At 32.4% G+C, this 15,341-nt stretch overlaps 1 protein-coding gene across 4 annotated transcripts in view; it reads right to left on the reverse strand.

Moving 5' to 3' along the window:
• The window catches only part of CDON (cell adhesion associated, oncogene regulated), a 150,967-nt gene that overhangs the window by 81,641 nt on the left and 53,985 nt on the right, over positions 1-15,341 (reverse strand). For 3 of the 4 annotated variants that reach the window (XM_073657340.1, XM_073657338.1, XM_073657336.1), the window contains one exon: positions 390-432. The exons of the other annotated variant lie outside the window; for it this stretch is intronic. The gene's annotated coding sequence lies outside the window, so the exon portion shown is untranslated. The remainder of the gene's footprint in view (positions 1-389; positions 433-15,341) is intronic. 4 annotated transcript variants of the gene reach the window in all.

Genomic DNA, 15,341 nt, shown 5'->3' on the forward strand with positions numbered 1-15,341 from the left:
TGTGGTTACATTATAGCCCCAAAAAAAAAATCACCCTGATACTAATTCATTCAGGACAAAAGGGCTACTCTGGCCATGGGCATGATAATATTGGATCCCGATCCAACCAATCTATAACGGTTATAGTAATGGCGCTCTGCTTTCCCAGAGATCAGCGGTGCTCGAGTTTTGTCGAGGGGCTGATCCTCCACCCTCCATGGCTAAGTTCATGGAGAAGACATCATGCCGCCTAAGGTTATATCTTCTCTAGAACTTTAACCCATAGTGAGAAATCACAACCTGATATCAGAACCGGCGCTCAGGACTTGGGCTCTATTGTTTGCACAAGTTTTCACGCCGCGCTCTTTCTTATTCATTCTTTATATAGAGTAAGTTATTGCACTCCTTACCTGGAGCAGCTGGCCTGGAGACGTCTGTCCAAGAGCCAAAATCCTGCAAGGAAAACATATAAAAATAACAAAGAAATGTTATTAAATGAATTACGTATTATAGAAAACCCACTAGCAGCAGAAAGATCAGATTTACAGCTGTCAGGCGGCTCTGTGCTCAGTCCCTCGCACTTTATACATCTCTACAGTGAGATCATTGAGGCCCGAGCAGGAAACATGGCCGCTAACCAGTGCGACATTAGTGTGACGGGATTAGGGTCTGTACATGGACACAAACTGCATCTATGTGCAGATATAAGGCCCTGATACAAGGTGAAGGTGAAAGACCCCAGGCAAGAATATATTACTGTATAAAATGGAAAAAGATTGCTAGGTTTAACTACTATAATACTGCCCCCTATATGCAAGAATATAACTACTATAATACTGCCCCCTATATGCAAGAATATAACTACTATAATACTGCTCCTATGTACAAGCATATAACTCCTATAATACTGCTCCTATGTACAAGAATATAACTACTATAATACTGCCCCCTATGTACAAGAATATAACTACTATAATACTGCCCCTATGTACAAGAATATAACTACTATAATACTGCCCCCTATGTACAAGAATATAACTACTATAATACTGCCCCTATATGCAAGAATATAACTACTATAATACTGCTCCTATGTACAAGAATATAACTCCTATAATACTGCTCCTATGTACAAGAATATAACTACTATAATACTGCCCCCTATGTACAAGAATATAACTCCTATAATACTGCTCCTATGTACAAGAATATAACTACTATAATAATGCCCCCTATGTACAAGAATATAACTCCTATAATACTGCTCCTATGTACAAGAATATAACTACTATAATACCGCCCCCTATATACAAGAATATAAATACTATAATACTGCTCCTATGTACAAGAATATAACTACTATACTACTGCTCCTATGTACAAGAATATAACTACTATAATACTGCCCCCTATGTACAAGAATATAACTACTATAATACTGTCCCTATATACAAGAATATAACTACTATAATACTGCCCCTAAATACAAGAATATAACTACTATAATACTGCCCCTATATACAAGAATATAACTACGATAATACTGCCCCTATGTACAAGAATATAACTACTATAATACTGCCCCTATATACAAGAATATAACTACGATAATACTGCCCCCTATGTACAAGAATATAACTACTATAATACTGCTCCCTATGTACAAGAATATAACTACTATAATACTGCTCCTATATACAAGAATATAACTACTATAATACTGCTCCTATGTACAAGAATATAACTACTATAATACTGCTCCCTATGTACAGGAATATAACTACTATAGTACTGCTCCTATGTACAAGAATATAGCTACTATAATACTGCTCCCTATGTACAAGAATATAACTACTATAATACTGCTCCCTATGTACAGGAATATAAGTACTCTAGTACTGCCCCCTATATACAAGAATATAACTGCTATAATACTGCCCCTATGTACAAGAATATAACTACTATAATACTGCTCCCTATGTACAAGAATATAACTACTATAATACTGCCCTTATGTACAAGAATATAACTACTATAATACCGCTCCCTATGTACAAGAATATAACTACTATAATACTGCCCCTATGTACAAGAATATAACTACTATAATACTGCCCCTATGTACAAGAATATAACTACTATAATACTGCTCCTATATACAAGAATATAACTACTATAATACCGCTCCCTATGTACAAGAATATAACTACTATAATACTGCCCCTATATACAAGAATATAACTACTATAATACTGCCCCTATATACAGGAATATAACTACGATAACACTGCCCCTATGTACAAGAATATAACTACTATAATACTGCTCCTATATACAAGAATATAACTACTATAATACTGCTCCTATGTACAAGAATATAACTACTATAATACTGCTCCTATGTACAAGAATATAACTCCTATAATACTGCTCCTATGTTCAAGAATATAACTACTATAATACTGCCCCCTATGTACAAGAATATAACTACTATAATACTGCCCCTATGTACAAGAATATAACTACTATAATACTGCCCCCTATGTACAAGAATATAACTACTATAATACTGTCCCTATATGCAAGAATATAACTACTATAATACTGCTCCTATGTACAAGAATATAACTCCTATAATACTGCTCCTATGTACAAGAATATAACTACTATAATAATGCCCCCTATGTAAAAGAATATAACTCCTATAATACTGCTCCTATGTACAAGAATATAACTACTATAATACCGCCCCCTATATACAAGAATATAAATACTATAATACTGCTCCTATGTACAAGAATATAACTACTATACTACTGCTCCCATGTACAAGAATATAACTACTATAATACTGCCCCCTATGTACAAGAATATAACTACTATAATACTGCCCCCTATATACAAGAATATAACTACTATAATACTGCCCCTATATACAAGAATATAACTACGATAATACTGCCCCTATGTACAAGAATATAACTACTATAATACTGCCCCTATATACAAGAATATAACTACGATAATACTGCCCCCTATGTACAAGAATATAACTACTATAATACTGCCCTTATGTACAAGAATATAACTACTATAATACCGCTCCCTATGTACAAGAATATAACTACTATAATACTGCCCCTATGTACAAGAATATAACTACTATAATACTGCCCCTATATACAAGAATATAACTACGATAATACTGCCCCTATGTACAGGAATATAACTACTATAGTACTGCTCCTATGTATAAGAATATAACTACTATAATACTGCTCCCTATGTACAAGAATATAACTACTATAATACTGCCCTTATGTACAAGAATATAACTACTATAATACCGCTCCCTATGTACAAGAATATAACTACTATAATACTGCCCCTATGTACAAGAATATAACTACTATAATACTGCCCCCTATATACAAGAATATAACTACTATAATACTGCCCCTATATACAAGAATATAACTACGATAATACTGCCCCCTATGTATAAGAATATAACTACTATAATACTGCCCCTATGTACAAGAATATAACTACTATAATAATGCCCCCTATGTACAAGAATATAACTACTATAATACTGCTCCTATATACAAGAATATAACTACTATAATACTGCTCCTATGTACAAGAATATAACTACTATAATACTACCCCTATGTACAAGAATATAACTTCTATAATACTGCTCCTATGTACAAGAATATAACTACTATAATACTGCTCCTATGTGCAAGAATATAACCACTATAATACTGCTCACTATATACAAGAATATAACTACTATAATACTGCTCCCTATGTACAAGATTATAACTACTATAATAATGCCCCCTATGTACAAGAATATAACTACTATAATACTGCCCCCATGTACAAGAATATAACTACTATAATACTGCTCCCTATGTACAAGAATATAACCACTATAATACTGCCCCTATGTACAAGAATATAACTACTATAATACTGCTCACTATGTACAAGAATATAACTACTATAATACTGCTCCTATGTACAAGAATATAACTACTATAATACTGCTCCTATGTGCAAGAATATAACCACTATAATACTGCCCCTATGTACAAGAATATAACTACTATAATACTGCTCCTATGTATAAGAATATAACTACTATAATACTGCTCCCTATGTACAAGAATATAACTACTATAATACTGCTCCCTATGTACAAGAATATAACTACTATAATACTGCTCCTATGTACAAGAATATAACTACTATAATACTGCTCCTATGTGCAAGAATATAACCACTATAATACTGCCCCTATGTACAAGAATATAACTACTATAATACTGCTCCTATGTATAAGAATATAACTACTATAATACTGCTTCCTATGTACAAGAATATAACTACTATAATACTGCTCCCTATGCACAAGAATATAACTACTATAATACTGCTCCTATGTACAAGAATATAACTACTATAATACTGCTCCCTATGTACAAGAATATAACTACTATAATAATGCCCCCTATGTACAAGAATATAACTACTATAATACTGCCCCCATGTACAAGAATATAACTACTATAATACTGCTCCTATGTGTAAGAATATAACCACTATAATACTGCTCACTATATACAAGAATATAACTACTATAATACTGCTCCCTATGTACAAGAATATAACTACTATAATACTGCCCCCTATGTACAAGAATATAACTACTATAATACTGCCCCCTATGTACAAGAATATAACTACTATAATACTGCTCCTATGTACAAGAATATAACTACTATAATACTGCCCCCTATGTACAAGAATATAACTCCTATAATACTGCTCCTATGTACAAGAATATAACTACTATAATAATGCCCCCTATGTACAAGAATATAACTCCTATAATACTGCTCCTATGTACAAGAATATAACTACTATAATACCGCCCCCTATATACAAGAATATAAATACTATAATACTGCTCCTATGTACAAGAATATAACTACTATACTACTGCTCCTATGTACAAGAATATAACTACTATAATACTGCCCCCTATGTACAAGAATATAACTACTATAATACTGTCCCTATATACAAGAATATAACTACTATAATACTGCCCCTAAATACAAGAATATAACTACTATAATACTGCCCCTATATACAAGAATATAACTACGATAATACTGCCCCTATGTACAAGAATATAACTACTATAATACTGCCCCTATATACAAGAATATAACTACGATAATACTGCCCCCTATGTACAAGAATATAACTACTATAATACTGCTCCCTATGTACAAGAATATAACTACTATAATACTGCTCCTATATACAAGAATATAACTACTATAATACTGCTCCTATGTACAAGAATATAACTACTATAATACTGCTCCCTATGTACAGGAATATAACTACTATAGTACTGCTCCTATGTACAAGAATATAGCTACTATAATACTGCTCCCTATGTACAAGAATATAACTACTATAATACTGCTCCCTATGTACAGGAATATAAGTACTCTAGTACTGCCCCCTATATACAAGAATATAACTGCTATAATACTGCCCCTATGTACAAGAATATAACTACTATAATACTGCTCCCTATGTACAAGAATATAACTACTATAATACTGCCCTTATGTACAAGAATATAACTACTATAATACCGCTCCCTATGTACAAGAATATAACTACTATAATACTGCCCCTATGTACAAGAATATAACTACTATAATACTGCCCCTATGTACAAGAATATAACTACTATAATACTGCTCCTATATACAAGAATATAACTACTATAATACCGCTCCCTATGTACAAGAATATAACTACTATAATACTGCCCCTATATACAAGAATATAACTACTATAATACTGCCCCTATATACAGGAATATAACTACGATAACACTGCCCCTATGTACAAGAATATAACTACTATAATACTGCTCCTATATACAAGAATATAACTACTATAATACTGCTCCTATGTACAAGAATATAACTACTATAATACTGCTCCTATGTACAAGAATATAACTCCTATAATACTGCTCCTATGTTCAAGAATATAACTACTATAATACTGCCCCCTATGTACAAGAATATAACTACTATAATACTGCCCCTATGTACAAGAATATAACTACTATAATACTGCCCCCTATGTACAAGAATATAACTACTATAATACTGTCCCTATATGCAAGAATATAACTACTATAATACTGCTCCTATGTACAAGAATATAACTCCTATAATACTGCTCCTATGTACAAGAATATAACTACTATAATAATGCCCCCTATGTAAAAGAATATAACTCCTATAATACTGCTCCTATGTACAAGAATATAACTACTATAATACCGCCCCCTATATACAAGAATATAAATACTATAATACTGCTCCTATGTACAAGAATATAACTACTATACTACTGCTCCCATGTACAAGAATATAACTACTATAATACTGCCCCCTATGTACAAGAATATAACTACTATAATACTGCCCCCTATATACAAGAATATAACTACTATAATACTGCCCCTATATACAAGAATATAACTACGATAATACTGCCCCTATGTACAAGAATATAACTACTATAATACTGCCCCTATATACAAGAATATAACTACGATAATACTGCCCCCTATGTACAAGAATATAACTACTATAATACTGCCCTTATGTACAAGAATATAACTACTATAATACCGCTCCCTATGTACAAGAATATAACTACTATAATACTGCCCCTATGTACAAGAATATAACTACTATAATACTGCCCCTATATACAAGAATATAACTACGATAATACTGCCCCTATGTACAGGAATATAACTACTATAGTACTGCTCCTATGTATAAGAATATAACTACTATAATACTGCTCCCTATGTACAAGAATATAACTACTATAATACTGCCCTTATGTACAAGAATATAACTACTATAATACCGCTCCCTATGTACAAGAATATAACTACTATAATACTGCCCCTATGTACAAGAATATAACTACTATAATACTGCCCCCTATATACAAGAATATAACTACTATAATACTGCCCCTATATACAAGAATATAACTACGATAATACTGCCCCCTATGTATAAGAATATAACTACTATAATACTGCCCCTATGTACAAGAATATAACTACTATAATAATGCCCCCTATGTACAAGAATTTAACTACTATAATACTGCTCCTATATACAAGAATATAACTACTATAATACTGCTCCTATGTACAAGAATATAACTACTATAATACTACCCCTATGTACAAGAATATAACTTCTATAATACTGCTCCTATGTACAAGAATATAACTACTATAATACTGCTCCTATGTGCAAGAATATAACCACTATAATACTGCTCACTATATACAAGAATATAACTACTATAATACTGCTCCCTATGTACAAGATTATAACTACTATAATAATGCCCCCTATGTACAAGAATATAACTACTATAATACTGCCCCCATGTACAAGAATATAACTACTATAATACTGCTCCCTATGTACAAGAATATAACCACTATAATACTGCCCCTATGTACAAGAATATAACTACTATAATACTGCTCACTATGTACAAGAATATAACTACTATAATACTGCTCCTATGTACAAGAATATAACTACTATAATACTGCTCCTATGTGCAAGAATATAACCACTATAATACTGCCCCTATGTACAAGAATATAACTACTATAATACTGCTCCTATGTATAAGAATATAACTACTATAATACTGCTCCCTATGTACAAGAATATAACTACTATAATACTGCCCCCTATGTACAAGAATATAACTACTATAATACTGCCCCTATGTACAAGAATATAACTACTATAATACTGCCCCCTATGTACAAGAATATAACTACTATAATACTGTCCCTATATGCAAGAATATAACTACTATAATACTGCTCCTATGTACAAGAATATAACTCCTATAATACTGCTCCTATGTACAAGAATATAACTACTATAATAATGCCCCCTATGTAAAAGAATATAACTCCTATAATACTGCTCCTATGTACAAGAATATAACTACTATAATACCGCCCCCTATATACAAGAATATAAATACTATAATACTGCTCCTATGTACAAGAATATAACTACTATACTACTGCTCCCATGTACAAGAATATAACTACTATAATACTGCCCCCTATGTACAAGAATATAACTACTATAATACTGCCCCCTATATACAAGAATATAACTACTATAATACTGCCCCTATATACAAGAATATAACTACGATAATACTGCCCCTATGTACAAGAATATAACTACTATAATACTGCCCCTATATACAAGAATATAACTACGATAATACTGCCCCCTATGTACAAGAATATAACTACTATAATACTGCCCTTATGTACAAGAATATAACTACTATAATACCGCTCCCTATGTACAAGAATATAACTACTATAATACTGCCCCTATGTACAAGAATATAACTACTATAATACTGCCCCTATATACAAGAATATAACTACGATAATACTGCCCCTATGTACAGGAATATAACTACTATAGTACTGCTCCTATGTATAAGAATATAACTACTATAATACTGCTCCCTATGTACAAGAATATAACTACTATAATACTGCCCTTATGTACAAGAATATAACTACTATAATACCGCTCCCTATGTACAAGAATATAACTACTATAATACTGCCCCTATGTACAAGAATATAACTACTATAATACTGCCCCCTATATACAAGAATATAACTACTATAATACTGCCCCTATATACAAGAATATAACTACGATAATACTGCCCACTATGTATAAGAATATAACTACTATAATACTGCCCCTATGTACAAGAATATAACTACTATAATAATGCCCCCTATGTACAAGAATATAACTACTATAATACTGCTCCTATATACAAGAATATAACTACTATAATACTGCTCCTATGTACAAGAATATAACTACTATAATACTACCCCTATGTACAAGAATATAACTTCTATAATACTGCTCCTATGTACAAGAATATAACTACTATAATACTGCTCCTATGTGCAAGAATATAACCACTATAATACTGCTCACTATATACAAGAATATAACTACTATAATACTGCTCCCTATGTACAAGATTATAACTACTATAATAATGCCCCCTATGTACAAGAATATAACTACTATAATACTGCCCCCATGTACAAGAATATAACTACTATAATACTGCTCCCTATGTACAAGAATATAACCACTATAATACTGCCCCTATGTACAAGAATATAACTACTATAATACTGCTCACTATGTACAAGAATATAACTACTATAATACTGCTCCTATGTACAAGAATATAACTACTATAATACTGCTCCTATGTGCAAGAATATAACCACTATAATACTGCCCCTATGTACAAGAATATAACTACTATAATACTGCTCCTATGTATAAGAATATAACTACTATAATACTGCTCCCTATGTACAAGAATATAACTACTATAATACTGCTCCCTATGTACAAGAATATAACTACTATAATACTGCTCCTATGTACAAGAATATAACTACTATAATACTGCTCCTATGTGCAAGAATATAACCACTATAATACTGCCCCTATGTACAAGAATATAACTACTATAATACTGCTCCTATGTATAAGAATATAACTACTATAATACTGCTTCCTATGTACAAGAATATAACTACTATAATACTGCTCCCTATGCACAAGAATATAACTACTATAATACTGCTCCTATGTACAAGAATATAACTACTATAATACTGCTCCCTATGTACAAGAATATAACTACTATAATAATGCCCCCTATGTACAAGAATATAACTACTATAATACTGCCCCCATGTACAAGAATATAACTACTATAATACTGCTCCTATGTGTAAGAATATAACCACTATAATACTGCTCACTATATACAAGAATATAACTACTATAATACTGCTCCCTATGTACAAGAATATAACTACTATAATACTGCCCCCTATGTACAAGAATATAACTACTATAATACTGCCCCCTATGTACAAGAATATAACTACTATAATACTGCTCCTATGTACAAGAATATAACTACTATAATACTGCCCCCTATGTACAAGAATATAACTACTATAATACTGCCCCCTATGTACAAGAATATAACTACTATAATACTGCCCCCTATGTACAAGAATATAACTACTATAATACTGCCCCCTATGTACAAGAATATAACTACTATAATACTGCCCCCTATGTACAAGAATATAACTACTATAATACTGCTCCTATGTGCAAGAATATAGCTACAATAATACTGCTCCTATGTACAAGAATATAACTACTATAAAACTGCCCCTATGTGCAAGAATATAACTACTATAATACTGCTCCTATGTGCAAGAATATAGCTACAATAATACTGCTCCTATGTACAAGAATATAACTACTATAAAACTGCCACTATGTACAAGAATATAACTACTATAATACTGCTCCTATGTGCAAGAATATAGCTGCAATAATACTGCTCCTATGTACAAGAATATAACTACTATAATACTGCCCCTCTATGTACAAGAATATAACTACTATAATACTACTCCTATGTGCAAGAATATAGCTACAATAATACTGCTCCTATGTACAAGAATATAACTACTATAAAACTGCCACTATGTACAAGAATATAACTACTATAATACTGCTCCTATGTGCAAGAATATAGCTACAATAATACTGCTCCTATGTACAAGAATATAACTACTATAAAACTGCCACTATGTACAAGAATATAACTACTATAATACTGCCCCCTATGTATAAGTATATAACTACTATAATACTTCCCCCTATGTACAAGAATATAACTACTATAATACTGCTCACTATATACAAGAATATAACTACTATAATACTGCTCCTATGTACAAGAATATAACTACTATAATAATGCCCCCTATGTACAAGAATATAACTACTATAATACTGCTCCTATGTACAAGAATATAACTACTATAATACTGCTCCTATGTACAAGAATATAACTACTATAATACTGCCCCCTATGTACAAGAATATAACTACTATAATACTGCCCCCTATGTACAAGAATATAACTACTATAATACTGCCCCCTATGTACAAGAATATAACTACTATAATACTGCTCCTATGTACAAGAATATAACTACTATAATACTGCTCCTATGTACAAGAATATAACTACTATAATACTGCCCCCTATGTACAAGAATATAACTACTATAATACTGCCCCTATATACAAGAATATTACTACTATAATACTGCTCCCTATATACAAGAGTATAACTACTATAATACTGCTCCTATGTACAAGAATATAACTACTATAATACTGCCCCTATATACAAGAGTATAACTACTATAATACTGCTCCTATGTACAAGAATATAACTACTATAATACTGCTACTATAATACTGCCCCAATGTACAAGAATATAACTACTATAATACTACTTCTATGTACAAGAATATAGCTACTATAATACTGCCCCTATGTACAAGAATATAACTACTATAATACTACTTCTATGTACAAGTATATAACTACTATAATACTGCTCCTATGTATAAGAATATAACTACTATAATACTACTTCTATGTACAAGTATATAACTACTATAATACTGCTCCTATGTACAAGAATATAACTACTATAATACTGCCCCTATGTACAAGAATATAACTACTATAATACTGCCGCCTATGTACAGGAATATAACTACTATAATACTGCCCGTATGTACAGGAATATAACTACTATAATACTGCTCCTATGTACAAGAATATAACTACTATAATACTGCTCCTATGTACAAGAATATAACTACTATAATACTGCCGCCTATGTACAGGAATATAACTACTATAATACTGCCCCTATGTACAAGAATATAACTACTATAATACTGCTCCTATGTACAAGAATATAACTACTATAATACTGCTCCTATGTACAAGAATATAACTACTATAATACTGCCCCTATGTACAAGAATATAACTACTATAATACTGCCCCTGTGTACAAGAATATAACTACTATAATACTGCCCCTATGTACAAGAATATAACTACTATAATACTACTCCTATGTACAAGAACATAACTACTATAATACTGCTCCTATATACAAGAATATAACTACTATAATACTGCCCCTGTGTACAAGAATATAACTACTATAATACTGCCCCTATGTACAAGAATATAACTACTATAATACTGCCCCTATGTTCAAGAATATAACCACTATAATACTGCCCCTATGTACAAGAATATAACTACTATAATACTGCCCCTATGTACAAGAATATAACTACTATAATACTGCCCCTATGTACAAGAATATAGCTACTATAATACTGCCCCCTATGTACAAGAATATAACTACTATAATACTGCCCCTATGTACAAGAATATAACTACTATAATACTGCTCCTATGTACAAGAATATAACTACTATATTACTGCTCCTATGTACAAGAATATAACTACTATAATACTGCCCCTATGTACAAGAATATAACAACTATAATACTGCCCCTATGTACAAGAATATAACTACTATAATACTGCCCCCTATGTACAAGAATATAGCTACTATAATACTGCTCCTATGTACAAGAATATAACTACTATAATACTGCTCCTATGTACAAGAATATAACTACTATAATACTGATCCCTATATACAAGAATATAGCTACTATAATACTGCTCCTATGTACAAGAATATAACTACTATAATACTGCCCCTATGTACAAGAATATAACTACTATAATACTGCCCCTATGTACAAGAATATAACTACTATAATACTGCCCCCTATGTACAAGAATATAACTACTATAATACTGCCCCTATGTACAAGAATATAACTACTATAATACTGCTCCTATGTAGAAGAATATAACTACTAGAATACTGCCCGCTATGTACAAGAATATAACTACTATAATACTGCTCCTATCTACAAGAATATAACTACTATAATACTGCTCCTATGTACAAGAATATAACTACTATAATACTGCCCCTATGTACAAGAATATAACTACTATAATACTGCCCCTATGTACAAGAATATAACTACTATAATACTGCCCCTATGTACAAGAATATAACTACTATAATACTGCCCCTATGTACAAGAATATAACTACTATAATACTGCCCCCTATGTACAAGAATATAACTACTATAATACTGCCCCTATGTACAAGAATATAACGACTATAATACTGCTCCTATGTAGAAGAATATAACTACTAGAATACTGCCCCCTATGTGCAAGAATATAACTACTATAATACTGCTCCTATCTACAAGAATATAACTACTATAATACTGCCCCTATGTATAAGAATATAACTACTATAATACTGCTCCTATGTACAAGAATATAACTACTATAATACTGCCCCCTATGTACAAGAATATAACTACTATAATACTGCCCCCTATGTACAAGAATATAACTACTATAATACTGCTCCTATGTACAAGAATATAACTACTATAATACTGCCCCCTATGTACAAGAATATAACTACTATAATACTGCCCCTATGTACAAGAATATAACTACTATAATACTGCCCCTATGTACAAGAATATAACTACTATAATACTGCCCCCTATGTACAAGAATATAACTACTATAATACTGCCCCTATGTACAAGAATATAACGACTATAATACTGCTCCTATGTAGAAGAATATAACTACTAGAATACTGCCCCCTATGTGCAAGAATATAACTACTATAATACTGCTCCTATCTACAAGAATATAACTACTATAATACTGCCCCTATGTATAAGAATATAACTACTATAATACTGCTCCTATGTACAAGAATATAACTACTATAATACTGCCCCCTATGTACAAGAATATAACTACTATAATACTGCTCCTATGTACAAGAATATAACTACTATAATACTGCCCCCTATGTACAAGAATATAACTACTATAATACTGCTCCTATCTACAAGAATATAACTACTATAATACTGCCCCCTATGTACAAGAATATAACTACTATAATACTGCTCCTATCTACAAGAATATAACTACTATAATACTGCTCCTATGTACAAGAATATAACTACTATAATACTGCTCCTATATAGACTCATCCTTTGCCATCTCTCCGCTTTATCGTAAGCATACGTTGCTTCACTTATCTTGGAGGTTTTACTACAGGGGGCCGGCAGCCAAGACCACCGGTTAAGAACAAAATATTACAAGTTGGCGGACATATAGACGCCAATGATCTATGTGAAGAGGCAGCTACGCGTCTGAATGGACTGGAGTCTGTACAAGTCACAGGGAGTAGACGGAGATATGATATTACTCAGTGGCAGCAAATCAAGGCCACAAACAACTTGTTTTCTTGGAACCGCGCTCTCTAGACCCAAGATAAAAGAGTTAATGGAGAGAGAGGAAAATAATGGCAGAAAAATGTCCCCTCTCAGCCTCGTCATCTTCCTTGCAAGTTCAGGACACGGTGTGATCTGTGCTGATCAATCGCATAATATATATTTATAACAAATATGTTCTCCGATACGGGGCTACAAATCTGATGAAGAGTTAAAATGTGACATTTTCCCTTCCTGCAGCCACCACTAGGGGGAGCTTATTGTATACGGTGCTATTATTGAGCTCTATGTATATAGGGAACTGCTATACTCCAGATTGGCAGGCGCAGGAGGATTAATAAGAGATTTTTTTATACTACTTCTGCATCTCTAAAGCATATTTATAGGGTTTGTCCAGTGAATATAAGTTATCTCCAGTCTGTAGGATAGGTGATAACTGGGGGTCCGACCTCTGGGCACTTGTATCCACACGTAGGATGGAGCTGCAGTCTGCATGCCCGGCCCCCGCTCCCTCCATTCATTGCCTATGGAGCTGCCGAGCGCAGCGCTTGGCTTTTTCCGGCACATCCATAGAGAATGATTGAGGCTGCTGGTAAAGTGCCTGGCTCTGCTGATCAGTGTGCGGGTCTCAGCGGTCGGACCCCCACGATCTATAAGTTATCATCATAACTTATCTTCACTAGACAACCCCTTTAATTTATGGCTAGACCCCAACGCCAGATTATCCGACTTTCTAAATCATTGAATATTAGATTGAAGGAATTTCTTTGTATTTGATCATTTATTGAACCTATTACATCTGTTCAGCTTCATTGATCATTTATGTGGACGTCCGATTGAATCGCAA

This window comes from Phyllobates terribilis, unplaced genomic scaffold, assembly GCF_046119375.1.
Source record: "Phyllobates terribilis strain yellow unplaced genomic scaffold, ASM4611937v1 Scaffold_12__6_contigs__length_324123572, whole genome shotgun sequence".
Lineage (NCBI taxonomy): Eukaryota > Metazoa > Chordata > Amphibia > Anura > Dendrobatidae > Phyllobates > Phyllobates terribilis.